The 20928-nt window shown below is 41.1% G+C and overlaps 1 long non-coding RNA gene across 1 annotated transcript in view; it reads right to left on the reverse strand.

Moving 5' to 3' along the window:
* Nucleotides 1-9441: 9441 nt before the first annotated feature.
* Nucleotides 9442-20928, reverse strand: part of LOC104617775 — a 20990-nt gene continuing 9503 nt past the window's right edge. Inside the window, exons 2-5 of the long non-coding RNA XR_738002.1 lie at nucleotides 18145-18224; nucleotides 16261-16305; nucleotides 10993-11062; nucleotides 9442-9462 (exon numbers count right to left, since the gene is read on the reverse strand). This is a non-coding gene — a long non-coding RNA (uncharacterized LOC104617775). The remainder of the gene's footprint in view (nucleotides 9463-10992; nucleotides 11063-16260; nucleotides 16306-18144; nucleotides 18225-20928) is intronic.

Genomic DNA, 20928 nt, shown 5'->3' on the forward strand with positions numbered 1-20928 from the left:
GTCTACTAATCAGACGTGTCTGGGAGTCCCTTCTCCTGGCTACGACAGGGATGAACATCACTAAAACTAGAAACATTGCTTGGGGAAAGTGGACGTGGATTAAGTGACAATGTGGGAGAGGCTCAAAACTAACTTGGGAATGAATGTTTGTCCAGGTAAAGCTCTTATTTCCAGTTTCATGACAAACTGTTTGACAAATTCTTATGTATTCTGTATCTACAGCTGTACTAGAGGTTGCTGTAGAAGCAGCTCCAGAAGGAAAAAGAAAGCTTCTTCTAGAAAATTTGTAAACGCTGGACACTCAAATTAGCTTCCAAATAGTGAACAGATACCAGCAGCAGTAGCTGTCCTTAAAAAAACTTTTGAAATCCCACAGGCTGCAAAGCAGCACTGGGCACTAAGCAAAATTTTTCTTTGCTGTCAATCTGATAAGAGCATGAATTTCACTGGGAAGTGTTTCTGTCTGCAGTGCTACAGTCTCCAGATTGTTCTTGTATTCAATGATTGTACCGCAAAACAAAAATAACTATCCTGTTTTTGAGTAGCTCTGTTCTGAACTGACTACACAGAGAAAATAAGAGACTCAAACTATTTCTGGAAGGGTTTGATTTTAAAAACATAGGGATCTTACAGAGAAAACACGCTCCTTTTTGTCAGCCAAATTCCACCATTTTTAAGAGCCTTCCTATTGTTTGTCAGGCTAAATTTTTTTTTCTGGATGGCAAGAAATGAAGCTTCTAGACAAATTACTCAAGCAATGCCAGATTTCTGCTACATTTTCATTGTTACATTGTAAGTTTTTAAGGGAGTAAGAAAGGGCAGAAATATATCTTTTCAGAACCACAGGCACATATCTTTAAGGTAGAATTCCAAAGCAAACCAATAATTATTCCTTTTTCCCCACTGAAAATCTCCAAGACCAATGAAGGTAGCTAAAATCTTGAATTATATGGAGAGAATTAATATTCACAATGGGAATATAAAGTACATGAAATTCATTATTTACCACATCTGGGCACTAGAGTGTAAAACAAAAAAAAATTGACAGGTGCCACCTTTGTCAAGAAAGTGTCCAGAAATGGGGAGCTGCAACTGAAGAAAATATTTCCTAATGGTGGATAAATTGTAGCTTCTATCTGGAATGTGCACAAGATTTTAAGTGTTGTGACTGCATCACACTGACAATAGTGAGAACTTTCCAAATACAGGACCAGACCCCACACTGAGATGCATCAGTTTTTCCCACTCAGTCTCACTCAGGGAACTTGCTTTCCCTCAAAACAATTTCTTATCCATTTGCTATATTCTTTTTTTTTTCTTTCTTCAAAGGACTTTCCCTATTTAACCCATGTTTACCTTTCCCTGAATGATTCTCAGTTTTCTTTACATCACTTTTCCTCTTTTTTGAGTCTACATCTTTCCTTTCACTAACACCTTTTTTCACTAACACTTACTCCTTTTTAATATCACTTTCCTAGAGAGAGGTGGAGAACTGCTTTCGGCAAACCTTTCTCATGCTCCACTTTAAGGTTGTTAAGAGTGGTGCCTTATGAGCTATTTGTAAAAGCATCTAAGACAACAGAAGAAAAAGAAAAAGGAGTGTCAAGCATAAACAGACAATGCATTTTGTGATGCTCTAATTTGATTATAAGGACTACATAGGAGTATACAGTGAAGGTGAGATGGCGATCTACACCTTCACTCAAATTTATTTGCTTGAAAGAAATCAGTACTTACGGAGCCTCATCTGGGATTTTAAACAATGGAAAGTAATTTGTACAGGTGTACAAATAGCTGGTTAAAACAGACACACATCACTTTTGTGGCTTAATCTTATAAATGAGGCTTGAACTAAATCTGAACCAGAAAACTAATTCAGATTTTGCTATCAAAACACACCAGAGCAGACTACTCCACCTATTTAAGAGCTGATGCTGAGTCTTCCAATGCAACAGTTTTAGGGAAACACTTCAGTTTTCCAAGTCTTCACCAACTTTCAAAACTTTAAAGGTTCACTATCACTAGGGAGCTCCTGCCTAGCGTGTTCAAATCCTAAGAGGGACCTCTCTATATTTTCTTAACTCTCACTAGATGAGCATTCCTTCTCCTTTCTACATGCAAACTTGCATCCCTGATGCTCTTCTCACCTTGTACCGCACAAAGATTTCTCTTTCAAAAAAAAACCCAAAATCCAAACCACCTTGTAACATCTGTATTGTCACACTGATTTCCTGGGCAATGATCTGATCCTTGTGGTTGAGTTAAAACACTTGGCATTCAGCCTTTTTCTTCTTACATCTCAGGAACTAGGTTATTATTGCCTCATAAAGCAGTGCCTCGGTGGTATTACAAACTAATTAATGTCTATTTAGTGTAAAGGGCTGCAGCTACCTCCCAGCCCCTACAGGCACTGTTTCTTCCTCTCCCTGACAGGACCAGATGGCATTTTGGCCAACCTTCACCCACCCTTCATGAGCCATGCAGTCGATTCAGACAATGCTTCTAGCAGCTTTGGAAATACATTACCGTCACAGCTGGACAGATGCTAGAAGAGTGGTTGTTACTGTCCCAAACAATGGAAAAATTAATGACTTCAATTAAAACTTGGTAAATTAAGCCTATACCATGGTATAGGCACCCTTTCATTTTTGTATGCTATTGTGGGGTTTATTTTATGTAGTTTTCCAGCTCTTATCACATAACAGGGTGACAAACATGTAACTGGGAAGAGAAATACATGGCCAGCAATGAATGTTTACAGCAGGCTATCAGGGAATGGTCACCCCCATCTCACTGCATTTGATCATAGGATAAATCAGGATGATAGACTCCCTCATGTTCAAAGGAAGAGGCCACTTACATGTTTCAATGGAGTCAGCCCAGAATACAAGCACCAGTAGTCCAAGTAACTGTCTTCCCATTCTTTTTTGTATGCACCATTCACACTAATTTGATGTTCCTGTTAAGCTACAATCTGCCCCAGCTACTGGTTACTGCATCAAGATGCTGTTTCATGTACTGCCCACTCCACACACAGGTCGCACATCAAAAAGCCATCAGAAAGGGAGCAAAACATGAAATACTATCAATCAAATGCCACTTGAAAATTAAATAACATGAAATTAATTTAATTAAAAACCAAAGCATAAATAATTTTCGCTCAGAAAGACCTCTGCCCCAAAACCATTACATTCAAATCATTCTTTAGCCCAAGCACTTGTGATCAAAACCAAGACCAAACATCAAAATTTTTAGTTCACATAGTCTCTTCTCTGCTTTCATTGATTGAAGTAATTTAAGGGATCTATTTGCATACTTTGTCTTTTTAGCTACACTCCTCACTTCTCAGAAATAATTACTTCATTTTAAAGAGGTTATATATATACATACACATATATATGTGTATATATAGTGATGCCAGAGACACTCTAAGCAGCTTGCAGCCATACTATGACCAGCTATGGTTTAATTTACTCCTAACAGCTGAGGAGGGTCACTCCCAACCCCTGTTTGGAAGAAAAATGACCATTGAGAAAATAGCCGCAGTGGGTCGACTGATGACAGTTTCTCTCACAGCAAGTCCTCTGTCACTTGCCCTAGTGACAGGCTACAGGATATTGCACTGTGAGCTTGAAGTGCTGTACAGTATTTTGGACTAGCTGTGAAATACTGGAGACTCTTAAAAGATCCATGAGAACTCCATGTACAGGAAGAATTGTCTCGTTCATGGTCTGCCATATTGCTTTTTGGGAATTTTGTTAAAATCCTTTCAGCAAGTTTCATTTGAAAAATAATTTCTTACGGGACAAACCCCTACAAAGTACCTGTGAGCTACTTCAGCTGCCAAAATATAATAGCGTTTTCTAAGTTTTTGTTTAAAGTGCCGGGTTAGAAAGATTTTTTAGATTGCAAAGTCAAGCATCTAGAAGCTTCGAAATGCCAGAGCTCATGTCATCTGAACATCATACTCCAGCCCTGTTGCACCCAAGTATTTTGACAACCTTTAATCACATTGACACCTGCTACTTTCTTCTACTGGACTCTTACCTCAGTGTTTAAGTAGAGACCTGCTTGATATCCTTTTGTATTTTGTATATGCAGTGAACAGTCTCAAAATTTATTTATTCCACACTACCAAAACTGTGCACAGAATGTAAAATGATTAATTTTCTCCTAAGCATCTCTGACAGTCTCCCCATAGTATCCAAATTCCTTGTGATCACGAAGTTTACCCTCACTGTGCTCCTCTAAGGTGAGGTTGCAATATTATCTGTATTCTGCAGCTGGGCAAATGAGAGTTAGAAGGAATGAAGGCACAAACTTTCCATTAATTTTAATAATACAACCTGAGGCACACAGAAAGCCTGTTTCTCAGTTTCCAGCCCTTCACTCTCTTTAAAAATCTCTTTGTAATGGCATCCCAGGAACCCATCCTACTTCACAGTGGACATGCATAGAATGAGGAGCCCATTGTTACTGGCCATTTGTGAAAAGTTTGTTGTAAATCTGCATCATTCAGAAATTCTGTCAGGGAAACTGGGGGGAGAAGCCAGTCCTCCAGAGCAGCATTCAACTGCCTTAACTGTAGTAATATCTTGTTTCCTCCACTGCAATCATTTACTACACAACTTCCAACTTGGCAGCAAATGAGGCAGTGCATAAACATACTTCAGAGCTTGCCCACCAGCATAATGAATAATCTGCATCAGTTCAGAACTCCAGACTCTGGAGAGAAACAGCCACAGACCCTTCCCCCATGTCCCTAACCTGTCTCACTCACCTCTTACCTATCTGCACCTTATGACCTCCTCCTCTTTGTTATTCCCATTCTGATTTCCCAGATACCTGTATGGCCCCTGTGCTCATAGTTGCCAGCTCCCATCCCCTAACCCTGCTCTCCAAGTTCCTGCACACACTCCCTTTTTGCTTCTACTCTTTTGGCTCCTGCAACCTCTTTTCCCTGTTCGTCCATACACCCATCTCCATTCGGCCATGACTGCTGCTTCCCTTTTCTCCTCGCTACTGGAGATCAGCTGGTGAGAAGCGCAGCACCCCTTCCCTCAGCCTGGTGGGCAGGCCTGCAGCCAGGATTAAGCACAGAGGGGCATAACTCCTCCATGAGTACGTGCAGACAGAAACTTCTGAAAGTAAAGCTCCTGAATCTGAGGAGTCTCCAACATGAACAACCTCATCACTAGGGCAAACTCAGGGGTGTTTTTCTCAAGACAGCAAAAGCCATCTTCCCTATGTTATGGTGACACTTTACTGAATGCCAAGTATCCAGAACTTCATCCCAGTGAAGTTCATTCCTCTACTAGCACTAAAACATCTCAGGAAACAACTGCTGGATTTATTTATTTTAAAGAAGGTCATTTAAAGCAACACAGTTCCCACAAATCTTGTCTTCAGAAACAACTGACAAATTAGTTAAAAGTTTTAACTAAAAGAAAAAGAGAAAGAATCAGTCAAGGACTGAGTCTTACCTTGAAAAATTTCAGCCAAAACAATTAAAGTTCAGAGAAGCTATAAAGGAAACAGTTCCTCATAGTACGCAGTGACAGGTACATTTCACTCTGGGCAATGCTACTGACTTTGCTTGTAATTAATAAATCTACCAGACAAACATAATTGTTCCAGCTAAGCAAACATTTCCAGTCACACTGATGCAAAAAAAAAAATCATTCCTCTTATCAATTAGAAGTTAGTCCACGTGTTGTTACCATCTCTCCACACTGCTTAAAAGCGTCTAAGCATCATTTTTCTCCCAGCTTCACAAGCCCCAAATTTCAGGCCCTGCCATTCCAGTCCATGGAAAACTGCAGCACAATCCACCATCCTTTGCATGGCAAAGAACACAAAAGCAAGAACTGGTCCAGAATCCCTCAAGGTATTGGGAGAAAACCCAAAACCAAGAACTGATCCAGAATCCCTCAGGGTAATGGGAGAAAACCAAATGAGTGCTTCCTGGCAGTGCTACCCAGATCACCCTTTCTTACCATGACATTCTGCTCCTCACGTCAGCAGTTTCCAGTTTGCTGGAAGGTTCCCAGTTTGCAGCCACATGGCTACACAGCCTCCCATCCACACTGCATCTGCCCTGGAGCTGTACTCAGCAGGACCCTTGCAGCCCCGTTCCACACACATCCGAGACAGAAAGACAAAGTGAAACAAGGACCACATGGTCGCTATGTCTAATTTTTCTATACTGAGTTTTAAAAGCTGTCCATAGGGATCCTGATATAGTAGCACTGGAAACAAAAAGGAGAAGTGATGTACACAATTATACATTATGTACTTGAGGGGAAAAAACAACCCCAAAGCACTAGAATTTTTCAAAGCCAGCAGCAGAGTTCAAACAGGTCCCTCCCATCTAAACTTGGGTAGCAATTATGGATCTATTGCTGGTTTTGAAAACTTGTGAAAGGACCAAAAAGCTGCAAAATACTTCTAAAATAGGCAAGAAGAATAAGATATGCTCTTACACAAACCTGAACACAGCAAACGGGATTGCAGTGGTAGAAACCTCTTACATGAGGGAATTATCAGCAACAAAAACACTGTTTAGACATCCTACACAAACAACGGCATATCTGGTTCAAGATTATATGAAAACTATTGCCTATATCTTTGAAAATAAGCAGCAATTGTAGAGGCTTATCCTTTGTCACATTGCATCAGAGCTACCTTAAGGGTGAGTTCTTCGGTCATTCTCATAACCAGTTGCCATGAAGGTTCCCTTAGCTGGAACTTCAGGCATCTAAAATAATGTATTTACTTTTGGAAACTTGGATCTAGGTTTATCAAGAGTGCAGGGTGCCGCAGAGAAAACAACAAAGGCAAGAACATATAGTAATGGAGAAAGAGGAAGAAACAGAAGGGAGGAGCAAAAGGGAAAAAGCAAAAGGACTTCTGTAATTTCAGCACGTCAGCACAATTTGTTAAGTTTAAAGAAGCCATTAGGAGTTGCCTGTGGTGGCGGTGACAGTGCATCATCAAGCAGAGAAATGCAGAGGGCTCTTACTGCAGCATATGTGTCTGGCTGGTGTCCTTTTGTTTGTCAGGTACCTCGTAGTGCGGGGAAATCTTGCCGAGGCCGCTGTCACTCAGCATCCGCTTTCGAACCGCAGGGTTCCACCGATCTGATATTCTAGGGAGGAAAGAAGGAAGAGAAAGGCATTGACCCCTCAGAAATTCACTCGCATGCTCCGCTTTGAAGCTCTCTTATGCTTACCAGCTCTCAGCATTTTTCAGCTCATAGCAAGCTAAATTGGCTTAATTTACTATGAGTACGAGGCTTCTCCTAAAGATGAATAGGATCATTTCTGCTCAGAGGATGAGAAGAAACAGAGACACTTCACCACCGTTCTTAGGCACAAAGGGCTTCAGGGCCTTGTACAGTGGTATCAGAGCCCTGACCATGCAGAGATGGAGTTTGTAACTAGATCGATCAGATTTATGGTGGGGAAGATACAGTCAGGGGGTGTGAGGAGATTGAAAGGTGCCTAAGTCCATTAGTCCTGCTGTGAGCTCCAGGATGCCTAAGGGAGTAGATGTTATTCCATTGTCCTTCTGTCATTACCATGGCTGCTTCTGATCCTGTCCCCAGCTCCCCACCTAGGATTGGCCCCCCCCATCTCCCAGTCCTTCAGAAAAGGGGACCAGAAAAGAGATGCCCAGCTCTAACACGGCTGCTGAAGGCCAGATCCCAGCACCACTCACCCAGAGGCCTGCTCCACTACCAGATCCGTCATTCCTGGTGGCGTCCCCGCCTGCTGTGACATTACCAGCTCTGGGTCCAGAATAAAAATCTCGTCCTGCGAAATTTCTGTCACAAAGTGCAAATGTTCCTGTTGGAGTGATACAAGGAGCGAATAATGAACCTGCAGCATCACTGGTCTCTCAGAGCACCCAGCTGGCTGTATGAAAGCTGGGTGCACATTGGGGTCTCTGAAGAGCATTCATGGGACTCTGTGTATTTATTTACGTGCACGCACACACTCAAACACACGAACTAAAACCAAAGCCACCAAAGTCACCAGTAAATACTTCATCAATTTCAAGCCAAACAAGATTCACAACCAGCAACCTTCACATTCACAAGCTGCTCTTCAGTGACTGTGTCATTCCAATGAAAACTGGAGGTCACCCCAAGAAGCCGAGGTTTCCATTTCGAAAGGAGGACCAACACCCAACGTTTATCCTCCTTTGACGGAATTTTCTCTTGTTTGGGCGTACTCTCCCAGACCTCCATTGCTTGTACATCCTGGTTTCATAACTCCATTACCAAAGCTCTCTTTCTCAGTCCCTCTTTCTTATTACTGACACAGAAGCCTTATTGTCCTTCCAAAAACACCGAATGTGAGTAGGCCTGTCTATGTAGGCAAACGGGCGGGAAACTGCCCACTGTTTGTGCACTGGGACCATCACACAGTATTGAACTTTTCCCCCCAGAAACAAAGGAATAGGAGGGAAAGATGACGGTTTGTACAGAGTCAAGTATTCAAGAAATGCAGAATAAGCCAAACAGAGTCACATTGCCCAGTTTAACCCATAGCAGCATCTTCTTCACCCTTGCTTTCCAAATGCTAGTGTACAACTTCGTCAAAGCACTTATGTGACTGTGTGCAAAGAAGCCCCGTGGTGGCTACCTGCAGACACTGAACCTGGGACCTCTGAACTAAGGCCACCGCTCCTTCTGCCTGAACTAAACCACCAGCTGCTTTTGCTAGAACAGTCATATGTTCATGTGATTCAGAAAGAGCTTACACAGTTCTCAAGGGGACCAGATAAAAATGACCACTGTGTGAAATTAACAGTTTGCACTTAATGCTGAGCCACTAATTGGCCTGTTCTGGCTACAAATCAGGAACACCAAAAGCTCTATAAAATTTTCAAAGTGTCTTTCAGAAAATCTGTTCAGATTGTCTGAAATCTATACTAGAAGTTTGAATCCAACAGAACTACGTGCTGTTTCAGGGTTCCTGGGGAATATTTGACATAGCTCTGTTCATAATTCTCAACTTGTACCATCACCTTAATTTCCATAGCTATTCCACGTCACACACAGAGGATCAGGACCTCTGGTGACTAAAAGCATCAGCGAAAAGATAAAGTGAAATACTCTGGTGTCACACAGATGCCCTTAGTAAGACTTGATAAGAATGACAAATGTAGAAAATTCTGACTTGTACATCAGATTGGTGGTAAACTGAAGGACAGATGGTCAGCAGATATAAAACGTCAGTGAAATTATGTGAATTACATCAACTAAAAAAATGGCCCAGAATTTTTTCTCTACTTTTCATGAGACATCAGTAGCATTTTAGAATACACTGGAGGAATGGCAGATAATTCATTTTAAGCTGCATTTGAGATAGCTTTTAGAAAAATCTATAGAAATGGTAACTGAATAAAGATTTACCTGAGATCTGTCAATGCGGTAAAAACGATCAGCAGAAGTTGCTGCAAGACAAACAACAGAGCTGCAGTGAAGAAAATGGTCTGAGCAGAACTGCATGGACAAGATGAGCTGAGCTAAAATCACCAGCACGTAAGATAACATCTGTGTCAGTGAAGTCACAGCGGTTTCACGAGAACATAATCCGATTCATTCATTATGTCCCTATTCCTATCCCATTAAATGGTGAATTTAAACGTGAGGTTTTACAAAACAATATTCACTGAAATTATTAACTTGAAATAAATATTTTAAAAACCTATAAAACAGGTTCTTCTTATAAGAAGAATTGACTGCATTAAAAATGTGACAGAAAAACCTGCATTGTTCCAATGAGAGTATAGCAAGCGTATCATGAAATTGATAGGTCTAATAGGATTAATTCCAATTTTGAATCTAAAGAACAATAACATGCTTGGGAGCTCTTTGTAAATCAAATGCATGGCCACAGATATTCACCCTGAATTACCAATACGCTCAAAGAAAATTTATGTTACTCATAAAATGAGTAACATAACGAAAAACTCATGAAAATAGGGGAAATTCACTAAATAAAGCACCTAATATGAACCATGTCACTGTCAAATAATTTCTGTCACTAAACCCAGCAGTGTTTAGCAGTCACCTACAATGTGCTTCATCAGATAGATAGGACTTTTTTGTTTATCCTTTGCATTTAGTTTGGCTAGTGAAATCAGATTCGTTCATTCTGGAGTTTTGACACAGAGCACAGTGATGTAGCATTGTAGTTTTTGGCACTGCAAGGGAATATCAAATCCCTAAAGACAAAAACTGAATGCATCTACCCACCCAGCTTTCTCCAAAACCCAAGCAGATTCTCAACATGTTTTTACTCAATTTCCCTCATGAGAGACAAGGAAGAGTGATTAGAAATTGTCAAGGAGAAATTATTTTCGTTTAGAACAATAAAAATTTCAGTCCCCACATGCTGAAGCTTTTGCAAAAGCAGATGCCACCCATTTTAGCTGCTGATTCCAGAGGTCTGGAGCCTGATGTAAAGCCCAGATAAGCTGTCTGCTTTGACAAAGTCTGGGTCGAATATAAGTGCAACTCTCCAGGGAGTTACATGAAGTGCAGTCTTACAAGGAAAGGGAGGTATATTTCTGTCACCTAAACACTACAGTATCTAAACACTGTAGTACTTAAAGAGAAACCAGAGTGAAGAACGCAGCGCTACCAGCAGCAGCATCTTGCCACAACCAGCAAGTCCAGGCACTGCCAGTAAGAGCTGCTCATCACAGCAGAGACACTAATAAACTAAACCTCTAACCACCCTTAGAAGAACATGCCCCCTTGGGGTGACAAAGCTACGGCAGACATTTTAAATGATAGATGAAGGGCCTGTTTCATTTTTCAGAGGGGGAAGGGGTACACCCAGCTCCCTTTTTTACCTGCTCAGTGTAACAAGAAGGAACAGTTACCCCTCCATGGTAATATTCTTGGATGTGCTATCCTTCACATGCATACCAGAAGCAAGCAGCATGCTAGGCACAAGAGAAGGGACAGGTACTTACCGTCTAGGAAGCACCATCTAGGAGAGAGCCTCTGAACAGAAAGTACTCTGGGGAAAGAGCTTTCTTGGTCCTGGATAGGGCAGGGAAGTGACATAAAAAAATAACATTTTTTTTTTCTCTAAAAAAGACTATTTTCTAGAATCTGGTGTTTTTTGTTTTTTTTTTTTTCTTTTTGCTCTACTGACATTGCACGATGTGCAAAACCTACATAGCCCACTGGATTTGCTCCTCACTGACATCAGGGTTTGACTGTAATATAGAAGAGAATAAACTGACACAGTTAGCTTCAGCCACATCCTCGGCTATCTTCTTCCCTTCAGCTCAGCAATACCAAAAAGCTTTGCATCAAAACCAGCTCTCTCAGCTGTCTACAGCCACCCTCCCCCCCTTATTTGTGGGGACACAGGAACAAAGAAGAGTGAAATAAAAGGCCAAAGATACACATCAGTAACACAAAACAACCATGAACTTCAATTACTATGTTTGTTTCTTGTGTGCCTGTCACCTTCCTTTATTCTAGCTCAGTATTTTTACACACTTTCCATGCTCTACCGATCTGCCACTCAAAGTAATTGCCCACTTTGCCTGTCCCTGGTATGTCCCAAATGCACATCAGGGTAAGAAAAGTGTTATTTTCTGCACCCAGAATACAGAGAGTGCAGACCTGGGGACCACCACCAGCCAAGCAGACATCCTACATCAACATCTTCCTTCTCTGGCTAAAAAGGCCTGTTCCTTGGGAGTTGACAGAGGTTATTTCAGGAACCCAACCAAATGACTGGGGAGAAACGAAGGACTTCTTCCTGACCTGTACTCACCAAAAAGTCAAACAGGCTGTCCCTTGCTTTTTCAGCTCTCACTGAGCTGGGGAGGCAAAAGGGATCTCAGAAAGCAGAGGGTGGTCATGGCTCTGCTCCATGCTGCCAGTGGATGGCCAGCCAACTTCCTAAAGCCACTGGAACACGTTTAAACACAAATAGATTTGCACAGGACATAACACAACAGAATGGATCTTGGGCACACACCCCAAATTTGTATAGAGCCAGACTATCCTTATTTACATCTTAAGCAGTAAAATCAGCACATCTGCTAATGATGAAAATTCAGGCACATACTGGCTCAAGTTTAAACTTTACTCCTCCTTCAGACAACAGACTACAGAGTGGTATACCAAATCCTAAGGCAAGGAAAGAAAAAGTAGAAGCAATGGGGAGGAAAGGTACCTTTGAGAAAAGTATTGCTGAGCATGGAAAAGCACAGAATGTGAATAATATATATGCACATATATTCATAACATGGGCATAGATTGGTGAAAACAGGCCAGGATACAATGATATCTCACTGGGACTTCTCAGAATATCACACAGGAGCCCAGCACCTTTCCCGATGGTAGGATGCAGGACAAACAATTTTTGTATTGGGAATTGTACAGCTATATCAGGTGAGTCGTTGTTTGAAGGTCCAGCACCAGAAAGTAAAGGCTGGCTGAAAGAGCAAGTTGCAAAAAGAGATTTCAAACAATCATGGGTTTTCAGCCAGAAGAGACAACAGGCCTCTGAACACCTAACACCTAGCCTAACACAGAAATCCATCACTCCAGCCTGAACAACAGAAGACCTTTTTGAAAGGCACACAGCCTAAGTGAAAGAGTCCAAGTGACACAAACCCCACCATTCCCTCAGGCATCTGGCATCATGTGCATAATTTGAAGGAGGAAAGCAAAGTTGCTTTGTATACAAGAAGAGGAAAAGTGCAGAAACACCAACACAAAGTTAAAAAGAAAGTTTACAGTCTATCAAACACATCTGGAACATTCAAAGGTTTGCAGTTTCTTATATATTTTCCTCTGCTTTTTCTGCCTAGTGTTATATCACTAAGAAAACCTAGAAGTAATAGATTCTCAGCAATTTATCTTACTGTTGTGCAAATCTGACATATTTCTAAAATACTTCTTATCAGAGTAGCCATGTGTGAGAAAAAGTTAAGAAAAACATAAAGAATATATTGACAGGAAAGTGGGAGTTTCATCAGTTCAATTCCCCAGGTTGCCCAGACATGCGTCAGTAAGACCTTGGGGAAGAAGCAGTTTGCTTTCTTCAACGTGGGGAAAATCTCAAAGAATGCTGAAGGAAGCTGTCTTTTCAGTCTGGCTGGGTAAAGCAATTTTTTTGACTACAGAGCAAATAATGTCCTCATAAGTTAAGAGGCAGACATTGCTCTTTGATTTACATAAAGGTATCTGACATTTTTTCTGCCACCTAAGAAAAGATGAGGTTGTATAGATATGCACAAGTTCTTGGCTTCCCCAAGTTCCTGGCCAGCAGGGTGTCTGCATGCACTAGGCGGTGTTTTCAAGCTGCTCTGATGACTATTAGCATTTTGGATTTTGATGAACACTCATTGCTTAGCCAAGTGAATGAATATCAGTGCCTGGCATGATGCTGCTCCAAATGTTATTAATTTCATTTGGTATCATGGCAGCTTTTGCAAGGTCCATCTTATTAGCTTCTGCCTCTGTGACTGACTGGAACCATCTATTATTGCCTTTCCTTTCTGGTTATCCAGGACAGAAAAGCAAAGACATTCCAGACAACTCATCTGTTGTCTCCTCAGTACCTTAGAGTTTGGCTACAGTCCTGGCAGCAGATCTTGTCCAAAATGTCACTACAGAAACTTACAGATTTTTCTTGACTAAAAAAAGATATATATATCTTCTGATGCATGATACCTGCACCTATAGCCTCCCAGATAAAAATGAAACAGCCTCAATTCTCTCCAATATTTAGACTCAAGGATTTCACTTGATCCCATAAACCTTGTTCTCATATATAGATTTTTGTCTCCAACTTCTGTGCGTTACAGGAGAGGTGAAGGCAACGACAGCATAACATTCCATAAAGTGAACTACTTCAGCCCATGGGGACCAAATGACATGTCTCAGTGGTTTAAGCATCAGATTTAAAATACACCTATGTCCTTCTCTAATATGGGCTTATGGAGTTGTGGGATGCTTAGGTTTGCTTGTAGCACAACTGAAGTGTACGTGTGAGAGTCAAAGGCTTTCTGAAATCCACTGGGTTTGCTATTGTTGATGTATTTGCTCGCACAAAGCTTTATGTATCTTAATATTTAGCCCACTGCTTGCAGAAACTTGAGGATTGGAATACAAAGGACAAAAGGAATAAAACATCCAAAGATAACAGGGCATACTAAAAAGGTAAATGATACAAAGAGGAGACATGAGTAAAAATTCATCAACCTAGCACAGTATATAATGCTGGGAAAATGAAGATAAGTATAATGCTGGTAAATGTAAATTCAAGTCACAAATTGCATATTGCGATATACTCTTTCCAAGACTTCATTACAGTTCAACTGCAGAACTAGCTTGGGAAGTCTCAGACCCATGAGAAGGATATTTTATAAGCATTAAACTCATTAGAGAAACAAAACAGTGGAAAAACAACCCTGACATCATTTTTCTCATTTGCACCTGGGCTTGCTGATGTTGTTTCTGCTGACTCCCCATGTTTTGAGCTACAGAGGAATCACACAAGAGGACTGCATTTATGAAACCTAAAAGTACCTGTGACACCTTATTAGTGAGTTAAGAAGACAGATCCATCAACTCAAGCACCTTATTTGTGCCTTTTATTCCCTGCTTTTTCTCCTCTCTGCAGTATGTAGAGGGATACCAACAAACACGGAACAAACCTCAAATTAACCTAAGACGACAGTTTGCAGAAATGACCCACTGAGAATAAACCAATATTTGAAGAATCGAGGATAAACAAGTACTGAAGACAAAACACAGAGGGGGTGCATTCAAAATGTAGCACCATAAAAAATTGATAGCATGTTAGGGATTTCACACTGATATGCACTAGAAGAGATGGCTAGGCAATTAATTTATATACTGCTATGACTGCAGAGGTTAGAGCCAAATATGGGGCTGATTTCCAACATTTCGTCCTCTCTTTTGGCCCTCTCCATACACGCAGATTTAGTTCTACATTTACCTCAGGCAGTTTCCTACACATGGAGCAGTCAGCAGCCACTTAGGATAATTTATAATGAGTAGAACAGAATAATACATGCTGTTTTATTAGCCAATTTGCTAGACACTAACACTGCTCTAAAACTCAGTTCCAGGGCAATGATTGATACAAATGTCAAAAATACGAGGTTAAAATTGGAAAGGGAAATGCTGAAACAAACCATGAACTGATATGAAGAAGGCAACTCCAGGAAAACATGCCAAATTGCATTTTTTCTTAATGTCTTCCTGCATTCAACATATTTACAGGCATTCTGGCCAAACTGGAATTCTGTATCACCCAGGTAATCATGAAATGCCAAGAAATTATCTGCAGTTTCACCACAATGGGTTCCTGTCAGCTGGATCTCTGCATGTTTTCTCAGTGAACTCATTCCTGTTGATCCCAACAAGACTTGCATTGTTAAATCCAGGAAAAGGCTGTCAACAGCACGCAAACTTGTCTTGTGATCCTAGGTGCTGTCTCAGCTGGCCATGGTTTGTGTTAAGTCTCTGCACTAGTGTCAGATCAGCTCAGGAGTCAATAGAGTTAGTTTACTCCCAATTTAACACCGTGGTTATTTTAATGAGAGAAATACCCATTCTCAAACAATACTTCCCACTGTAAAGCCAAGCTCTTGTACAATAAATTGTACAGTAAAGTTGCAAAATGCACAAAGAGACCAATTTTAAAAACTAGCCACCTAAAACCAGAACCTGCTTGTCATAAGCAAAAGACACATCTGTGTCCAGGACAGATTAAGAAACTACTCTGAAGATTATGGTAAACTAGCGGTTGATGACTGTGGTGCACAAAATTGTTAAGAGTTAGGCCTGCTAGCACACTTTTTTTCTCAGTGATAGACTTCAGTACTACAGCTATGCAATATAACATGTTATTGTTCAGTTTCTCAGGTAGAGAAACAATTTTACTTTTGTCATTTGCTCTACATTCTCTCATTCACTTCAGTATGCAAGGCACTGCTATTGCAATACTGCTTGCATCATCATGCTGTGTTAATTTTAAAGATGATGCCATAAGATTTGCAAGGAAAAGGATTGTCCAAGGGAAAGCAAAATGAACTTCCAACATTTAAGCGTAAATGACAATCAGAAATTCATCTAACATATGGCTATCTAACAAAAAGAAAACCTGGGTTCAAATGCAAAGAGTGCAGTCCACATTGTTAAGCCTCTTTTTGTTCTGATGCTAACGGGAAAGCTTATCTTACCTGGTAATGCACTCTCTGTGTAGTAGAAGTTACCGACTGTAGGTCCTAGTAGGAGGATAAAAAAAATTATGAAAAAAGTTAAAGCGACAAGAGCTGTTTGCAGTACTATCTGAAGTGGTTGGGCAAACACAAATAATTTTGCAAGTATTTCTTACTGGTTTTAAGTATATTAAACAAACACTAGAGAATAGTCATGGAAAGATCACTTAAAGTTTAGATTTGTATGCATTTGGTGAAAAAAATGTTTTTTTAAAATATAAAGATCATATTAATGGATCTTCACCATATCACAGACCTATTTGTTCATGAAAACTATCTAAATTTAAAATATCAGCAATAAAATGAAAGAAAAGATGCTAAAATTCATGAATCTTTTTTGCAAATATTTCTGAGCAATTAATGCCCTAAAGAACACCACTGGCAGCTCTCCCTGTTGTCTCATGACAACCTCATGTCAGGGAGGTTATATCAGAATGACCCTGGTATTTAGCAGGGTTCAGGAATCTAATTTATTTTAACAGAGATTTTGCCAAACAGTTTTAGCTCATGACACAGCCTACAGACCACGGCTCCCCAGCTGGCATGCAAGTTGGCAGAGTGTAGAAAGCCTTGGCACCTCCATTCCCAGCAAAGGGGTCTAAGCCAAACCAAGCAAAAATAAGTAGTACAAACCCTGAAAAAGGTTATGGAGTTGTGGGAAACACAGTTCCTCCACAACCTGTATGGGTAATTCAACCAGAACTTCTAGCTGTGCATCCTCCAGGGCTGTACAACTACTCTCCACTCAATACTTGCCATATTAAGTTGTCTGAGCTCAGTCTGAGATCACATTAGTAATCTGCTGAGAATGTCATCCCTATTACTTTAGTGTAATTTTCCATTACCAGATACCTCAAATACATCACCTCACAATATGGTTTTATGTCTGATACTAATAGCCACACCTTAGGTCTGAATGTTCAGATATGCATTTGATGAAGGGAATCCTGGCTGAAATGCAAAAAAAGGAAAGCCTGTAGTCAGATACTAGGGCCCATATTCAAGCTGCAAGTGCAGAGTTTGAAAACCACAGGGAAGTCAGTGGCTCCCAAAGAGTTCAGTGGGAGGGATGAGGTTCATAGCTCCCAGGTAAACTGGACTACCTATTTAGAAACCTACATAATGTCCTCACACTTATAAATGTTGTTGAATGATATCAGTACAAGATTAAAAACAGTCAGAGACAGTATATTAATGAAAATCCATTAATTTTATCACTAAATGCATACACCCTTAAAATTATTCAGGTAGTAGGGTATTTGGAGTCTCCATTTCCCAGACTGTATTTTAAAATGAACTCTCATGAGGCTAGGTGTTCAAGACAATAAGAGCAACATTAATATTAGATGCATGAGCATATATTTCTGTGTATTTGGAAATATCTAGTTGGTACTTGTATCTCGTTGGTTTATTGGTGTCTCAGATTACTCCATGACAGTATTAGAGAATGACATTTGCATAATTAGACCCACTCAAATACCACGACATTTATCCTTAAATAACACACTTTCTAAGCAGTAATTTGTGTAATTTCAGCAAGGTATCTGGAGAGTCCTGGTATCCCATTCCAACCCAAGGAGAAGTAAACACACCCATCCACATCAATTTTGCTATCATTTAAAAGGATACAGTATGCCTTTTAATTTCTTGTTTAGAAAATATTTTTCAGTGCTATTCCTGCATTTATTGTGATATTATAACTCTAAAGTTTTGTTTTCAGTGGTAGGCAAACTGCAATGCTCTTCATATATGGTTGTTGCAAGTATTAGACCTCTGCACTCAGAACTGAAAGCAGCATTACATAGTAATAATAATATATGATACCTGAACTCACAAAAACCTCACCTCTTGTAGACGGTCAATGTACATACGACAGGTCTCCAAGTCACAGTCTCCTCGTACCACTATAATTCCTAAGGGAATGGCTGGAAAACCAAAAACAAAGAAAAGCTCTTTAACTGAAGGCTCTTGAACTTTAAAAGATTTGCAATATGCTGCTTTTTTTTTTTTTTAAATAATGTCCTCGCAAAAGCTTTCTGCTATCTAAATCTTAACAGTCATTTAAAAGCAGGAACATATTATTCATCAGTAGTTTCACCTGTCTATAATTATCAAAGATTCCAGTTTTCAACTATCTTTCATACCAAAGCAGCTAAAACAGATTCAGTTCAATTGTGTACTCCATTGCTTAATGTCAACATCAATTATTAACTGCAAAGAAAAGAACATACCCCAGAACAAGAGTTTAGGGAGGTGCCCATATACATTGAGGTAAGAGAGTAATATTTCATTTTTAGAACTCTTAAAACTCTACAAAACTGATTTAAATTAATAAAAGCCACAGCCTGAAGTCACTGTCTGATTTCAGAAAAAAATGCCCAGCACTATGTTATTTTGATGTAAAGCTGCTTTCTAATTAAATCAGACGTTATTCCATCTGCGCACAAAATTGACACAACTCCATATTTTCTCAGAGAAAAAAAGAGAAGTTGTAAAAATACTGCAAATCATTCCCCTCAGCTGAGGGAAGTAGTTTTAATAACAGGGGATTTTGGTTTCCACAGCCATTATGTTCTTGCAGTCAAAAAAACCCAGACAAACCCACAAAAAGCAGAAAAGAGAAAAAAGTATATGTGAGTCCACAAGGAAGGTATCAAGAGAGCTACCTACTAAGATCTTATTAAATAAAAAGAAAACAAGTGAAAACTCTCGAGTCCCTGATTTTTCTAAAACTGAATCACTGAATTAAGTTCTTTTTTCTCCCTGGAGGCTCTTTAATCAAACAGTGGCCCCAAAAAGTAGGGGAGCGGCAGGAAGGAGATTTATATCCTCATATGAAGTATTCCAGAAGGAGAGCAAAATATCAACTCATAAACGAGCTTGGTAACTGGATAACAAGAAGCAACATAAAGTCACTGGCAGTTCTGAGATAAATAGAAAAAACAGCTGTGCTGCAGCCCCTCCTGCCATTCAAAAGAAGTCGATTAAGAGGGAGAGATATTTATCTGCTGAGAAGCTCTTTGTCCTGGTAAGAGAATGAGAAAGTGCTAAAAGACAATGGGCAACGTGGCCTACGTTTTTGCGGCCCACTGAGGCGAGAAGCACAAAGAGAAGCTCGGTGGTCTCAGGGAGGAGAGTCGGGGAGCACCTACCGCAGTCAAGGTCACTTCGGGCCTCAGAGGCCAGCGCAGGGCTCGGGGCACACATCGACAATGCTGCCAGCGTCATGTTTGGAAAGTAATTCCAACAGCAGAGCAGCTATGAACCCGGGGAAACCGGAAGCAGGGGGAAAAAAGCTGGAGGGAGAAAAAAACAAAATAAAGGGGTAGGCAGGAAGACTAGGGAAGAAGGGAAGAGCTCGCGCTTCTCCCGAAGCAACGATGACAGCCGATAGCAATGCCAGTCCACTTGCTCGTTTTCGGAAAGGCCAGGAGGGAGCGGTGGTCATCGCAGCCTCCCCGGTTTTCTCGTCACAGAAGGGAGACTGGGCGACAAGCGAGGGGGACATGGGTCAGTCGTGAGGTTTGCTTCACGCGCTCCAGCGCTGGGCTACGCACAGACTCGCTCTGCTTGCGGTTCGTTATTGCTTAACCTGCTCTGACGGGAGAGCCGTAAGCTCTTTGCAGGGAGTGCTTAATGGCTATCTAGTTTCAATTCAGCAGATCCCTCTGCAGCCCTTACTGAAAGAAGCTTTTGTTAAATTCATTTATAGCACTAAAAACCAAATCGCAGCAGACACAACTACACCTCCGATAGCTACAGCGCACGAGGGAGCTACACCACTGGCTCGTAAACTGTCACCACAGATTTTGTCTCTTTCTTTCCTTCATGGCGGAGTATATGCACTTACTGGGGACCAGAGTTTTGACCTGTCCAAACAACGCAGCTAAAACAGAACTGAAATCTGTAATTATCATCGTTCCTGACAGCCCAAAGGAGAAGGACCTTACGAACGGTTGGAATTCTAAAGAAAACCACCAAAATGTCTGAAAACACTAATATGCAGTAGAGAGCTGTAACGGGTTTCCGTAGCAAGGTTTTGGTAGCAGGGGGCTACAAAGTGGCTTCTGTAAGGAGTTGCTAGAAGCTTCCCCTCCGTCCAATAGAGCCAATGCCAGCCAGCTCCAAGATGGACCCAGCGCTGGCCAAGGCCGAGCCCATCAGTGACAGTGGTAGCATCTCTGGGGTGACAGAATTAAGAAGAGGCAGGGTGGGAAACGGCATGTGGCATTTGTAGTGAGAGACAGGAGTGAGAATATGTGAAACAGCTCTGCAGACACCCAGGCCAGTGCAGAAGGAGGGGCAGGAGGTGCTCCAGGCACCAGAGCAGGGATTCCCCTGCAGCCCGTGGTGAAGACCATGGTGAGGCAGGCTGTCACACTGCAGCCCACGGGGCTCTACAGTGGAGCAGATCTCCACCTGCAGCCTGTGGAGGACCCCACACCAGAGCAGGTGGATGCTCAAAGCAGGCTGTGACCCCTTGGGAAGCCTGCACTAGAGCAAGCTCCTGGCAGGACCTGTGGATCCATGGAGAGAGGAACCCACACTGGAGCAGGTTTTCGCAAGACTTGTGACCCTGTGAGGGATTCATGCTGACATCAGTCTGTTCCTGAAGGACTTCGTCTCATG

This window comes from Phaethon lepturus, unplaced genomic scaffold, assembly GCF_000687285.1.
Source record: "Phaethon lepturus isolate BGI_N335 unplaced genomic scaffold, ASM68728v1 scaffold6213, whole genome shotgun sequence".
NCBI lineage: Eukaryota > Metazoa > Chordata > Aves > Phaethontiformes > Phaethontidae > Phaethon > Phaethon lepturus.